General features: G+C 44.3%; 1 pseudogene across 1 annotated transcript; it reads right to left on the bottom strand.

Moving 5' to 3' along the window:
- Nucleotides 1-3175: 3175 nt before the first annotated feature.
- Nucleotides 3176-4729, bottom strand: LOC149844480 (U-box domain-containing protein 8 pseudogene; annotated as a pseudogene). Its single transcript, XR_016430403.1, has one exon. The product of XR_016430403.1 is annotated as a U-box domain-containing protein 8 pseudogene (transcript).
- Between the last annotated feature and the right edge of the window lie 374 nt (nt 4730-5103).

Raw genomic sequence — 5103 nt, 5'->3', positions numbered from 1 at the left:
CTAACCTTTCTACACCCTCTTCGTCTAAATCATGGGCTGATATTGTTGAAGAGTATTCTATCCATCCTGAATCGAATGAACCTCTTCGTGTTATTAATGATGGAGGTGACGACCAGCATTTGGTCCCCACCACATACCAGGATATGGTGTTGCCATTGTAATTTATGCTTCTAGCTGGGCTTTCTGTTGGTTTATCTACTAAGCGACTGGAGTTTCCGTTTGTTTTTTACAAGCTGCGTTCTTTTTGGCCGTTTTTCCTCTCTTCCCAACGGACTCTTTTTCATTAGAATTTCAAAGGAAGCAGAAGGCAATTGGAAAACTGCGGGTCACACGCTGCTAATCGTTCGCTGGTTTGCCGGTATAGAATTTAAACTCGATCTCTCATCTCAAGTTCCCCTTTGGATTCGCCTCCCTGCACTCCCTGCCGAATTTTGGAATAGCAAATTCTATGAGGGTGTCGCACGTTTCTTCAAGGGTTCTCTCGATCCTTGATGTTGATTCGCAAACTCATAACCTTGAGTGTATGGCATATATATGCTCCGATACGTATTGAGGTCTCCCTCAACGTTTCTCCATCACTGTTTATTTCAGTTGTTATTGAGAATGGAAGAACCTTCCGTCAGGAAGTTGAGTTTGAGGGGGCCATTAAATTCAGCCTCCCAACGTTTTTCTTGTAAACTTCTTTGGGTTTTGGCTCCTTTTCAAAACCTTTTTGGATTTCTTGGCTACCTTCTTAGTTTCTCAGGATATCTAAGTCACTAACTGAACAATGAAAATCTTTTCATGGAACGTTAGGGGGATGGGATCTCCAGCTTCTTAATGCGATCTTTGAAGGTTCTTACAAAAGCAAAAACCTACTGTGGCATTTCTCATGGATGGACAACTTTCTCCACCAAATCTTGTGAAGCTCCAAAGAAGGTTTCGATCCTTTCATTTCTGTTGGAGTGCCCTTGACTTACATTTGGTAAATCGAATTCTCTGTTTATGGGATGAAGCACAGGTGAGCCTAAAATTTTTATTGGTGATTTTAATGCAGTAAGGGGTCCTTCAAACAAGAGTGGGCGTCGAACTATTGTCTCAACTTGCCAAGATTTCAAAGACTTAATTCGTGATGCTAATTTAATGGAGGTGTGTGATGAAAGCCATCAATTCACCTGGACCAACAGTTAGCCTGGAAATCTGAATGTACAATGCAAACTTGATTTGTGTTTCCTTACCGCACATCTTGGTTTTCTACTTTTGGTAATGAGTACTCTTTGAATTTTGCATCAATCAACTTCTGACCACAGCCCTCTTGTGTTCGCTTTGGCTTCTTCATGTCAGTCAGGTTTCAGAGTTGTTGGGGTGTGCGTTGTAAAGGGTGCTACATGGAATGTGTTGAAGTGTGAGTTTGGAACTGATATTCGTTGGGGAACATCGATCACAAGGCCCATGACTTGCAGTTACAATTTAATCATTTGCAATCTCGCTTGGATGTCGATGATCTCAAAGCCATAGAAGATGAGAAGATGATTAGGCACTTGCTTCTAAGAGCCCTACACGATGATTTTTTTTGGCACCAGAAACCTCGAATTATGTGGCTCCAAGAGAGATGAATACTTATTTCTTCCATATTTTCATCATCGATTGTAAGGGTACTGTGTTGTCAGATTCCTCTACTATACAAGCTGCAACAAAAGCTTACTGTTCTAGATTGTTGTCTAAAGAGAATCAGGGTGATAGTTTGCTTGCTACAGGCAGGGTGGTCTCGCATGAAGAAAATGAGCTCCTTCTAAAACCAGCAACAATAGAAGAGGGTAAATTTGCTATTTTCTCATCTAATGGAAATAAAGCTCTTGGGCCAGATGGTTTTCTTGGTTGCTTCTATTAGTTCTATTGGGACATTGGGGGATAAGACATCACCCATGTCATTCAAAACTTTTTTAAGAAAGGCAAGATTATTCATCGAGTTAATGGTACACACTTGGTTCTTATAGCAAAATCCCCAGGTGCATCCTCTTTGATTTTACCCATATTTTCTTGTGTAATTTTTAATATAAATTCATGTTAAAAATTATGGTTATCCGTACGCCAGACATTTTATCTCGCATTATTTCTCGTAACCAAAGGGCCATTCTATGTGGGAGAACTAACCATTCAAGAGAGTATTATCTTAGCACATTAAATGGTTGATTATTTGATCTCTCGTCATATCCCTCAATGTGTTTGAAATTAGATCTCTTAAAAGCTTATGACCATGTTGACTGGGATTTTTTCAAGAATGGCTTGCATTTACTAGGATTTCATCTTTTCTGGGTGGACCTCATAATGTTGAATAACTACCACGGCTTCATTTTGTTAGCTAAAGAGAGGGCCTTCCATCGGACAAAGTATAAGTTTTATACAATTTTCTTATAATAGAAGATCAATTTTTCTTTCACAATTCCTGCTAGAAACATGGGAAGCAGAAACCCGCTGCTCCAATGAAAGACAGATCTGCTAAAGCACCAAATTTTAGAGACATAACCCTCTCCCAGATGTTTACACTCTTGATGTCTCTTTTAAGAATCATGTAAACGAACATGAAGTTCAGATACATCGTTGGAGCTATCTACTTGGAACGTTTAAAACGCCCACTTCTGATGACATCATGCCTAAAATGCACCAATTTACTAAACCATTCATGTATAATAGGGAATCAATTTTTGTTGGATAGTCAAATACTTTCCCCATTAAAACTTCAGGCTTCCTTTTTTCAGAAGGTTGTTCATTAATGTGAAATTTCACAGGGAGACCAAACTCTGTTTCCTGAATTGATTCTGACTCGTGCATTGTACCACCAAGATATTCAATCGATAATAAGAATCCAACATGTGAACCATCTGTAAAACAGAAGATATCACTAACAGCAATTCAAGAGCTTACATTGCAACTAATAATTACAATGTAATATATATATATATATATATATATATATATATATATATATATATATATATATATATATATATATATATATATATATATATATATATATATATATATATATAGGAAGCCATTATTCTCTCCATGCTCATTCATTAGCTTTTCACCGAATTGCACCTATATGCAATATATACATAAGTTGAGCAAACAAAATTTGATCATCCCAGAATTACATACACAAGAAATCAGAAGAAAAGGAGAAGAATTCTACTCTAACAAAGCCTTCACTCAAGACTGCATTTTACATAGCAAGATAGACTGTGTTAAATACATTTCTTTGCACTTAGCAGCACAAGGAAAAACAATAAACCGAATTTGCGCTAATCCAACAAACAGTGTGGCAAGGAAAAATCTACATTGTACAGCAAGGCATGAACCTCCTCGCCTGAGGAACAAGCGTTGCAGGTACCACCCACAAAAACTATCCGTTAGAACCTCAATCTCTGCCAAAAAAATATCCGTTACGAGCCACCCCTGCACCTCTCCAACGCCTGAATCAGACTAGAGGCATTCCTCTTCACCTTCCCATTTTCATCCCCAACAAACTCCAAGCAGGCCTCCAAGACCCCCTCATTCTTCGTGGAGGAGGCGAAGCTCTCACTGTGCGAACAGAGGCAATTCAGTGCAGCAAGGGCGTGCTCACGTCGGCCCTGTGGCTGCTGCCCGTCCCTGAGGATCCCGGCCAGCACCTGAACGCTGCCCCTGCACTTCCGGATAGCCTCTCGGCCCTCGGCGCACCTCGAGAGCATGCTGAGCACCTCGACGGGCCGCTCCATCGACTCCTCTGCTGCAGCCAGAGCTAGCAAAATGGGCACGGCGCCGGCGTCGACCACCCGCCGCTTGTTGTCCGGGAATGAACAGAGCGTCGAGAGCGCCGTGGCCGCTTCCCTCTTCCCCTTCAAATTCCCATCCCTGAGGAGCTCTACCAGCGCCCCAATAGCGCCTGGGTACCCGCCGATTGTCCCTTTGTTCACTTCCACGATGGCGATGCTCGTGATGATGGTGGCGCAGAGCGCACAGGCGGCCGGCGAGCCCGAGCGGAGGGCGGACACGACGGGGCCGACGGCACCCTCGGCCACGAGTCCCACCTTGTTGTCGTCGTCGAGGGAGAGGTTGAAGAGGACGGACAGGGCGGCGTCCTGGAGGAGGGGGTCCGCGGTGCAGAGGAGCACGGCGGAGGTCCCGCCGGACTCCGTGAGGAGCTGCCGGAAGTTGCGGTCGTATTTGGAGGGGCGGCGGAGGAGGGAGAGGGCGTCGAGCTTGGAAGAGTGAGGGTAGTCGGGTGAGGCCAGCGTGGAGACCAACTGTTTGATCATTTGCCTGTGAGAGGCCGCCAAGGACGATTCGTGGGCGGCGGTGGTGGGGAGGGTCGGGGAGAGGGGGATGTGGTGGGCTTGGGCGAAGTGGGAGATGAGGGAGCGGAGGGCGTAGTTGGGGATGAGGGAGGGGCGCGCGGGGAGACGGGTCTGGGTGATGGGGCACGTCCGGTGGCCGGTGTCGAGCCACCGCTGGATGGAGGAGCGGTCGAAAGTGTAGCCGGAGGAGAGGATGACGGGGTCGGACATGATCTCGTGGGATATCGGACAACAGAAGTCCTCTGGAAGTTGGGTCTCCATTTCTCTTATACCTTCTCGTTCTCTTCCTCTTCCTCTTCCCTTCTTCTCCTTCTCTGAGTGATGGTGTAGGAGTCTGTAGAAGAGAGAGACTTTGATGGTGTAGGAGTCTGCAGAAGGAAGGAGAGAGAGAGAGAGAGAGAGAGAGAGATTTTTCCGAACTTGATTGGTGATGGTCGGGTTTATTATTTTGGCCGACGAGATTTTTTGGATGACGAAATTACCCTTGTAAAGCAAGGATGGCTCAGGAAATCGGTTTCATTTTTGGCACTTGTTCGCCTCGGTCCATTAGTGGTATGGTTCGGATTTTGTTGCGCTTAATGGGTCATGAGTATCCGATGCGGAATTGAATTTCCTCCATCGATACCCTTTACAACATTTGGATTGGACTAGATATCCACCTTCATTTTGATTTAGAAAATCTTTTTATTTTGTTTGCTTATTCGGTTTTGGGAAACCGTAAACCAGGTCCATTAAGTAGATAGACACAAGAAGAGATTACGATGTTTGGGTAGGTGTTAATTGG

Source organism: Nuphar pumila, chromosome 2 (genome assembly GCF_984573655.1).
Source record: "Nuphar pumila chromosome 2, dmNupPumi1.hap1.1, whole genome shotgun sequence".
Lineage (NCBI taxonomy): Eukaryota > Viridiplantae > Streptophyta > Magnoliopsida > Nymphaeales > Nymphaeaceae > Nuphar > Nuphar pumila.
This window is presented reverse-complemented; position numbering and strand designations above follow the sequence as displayed.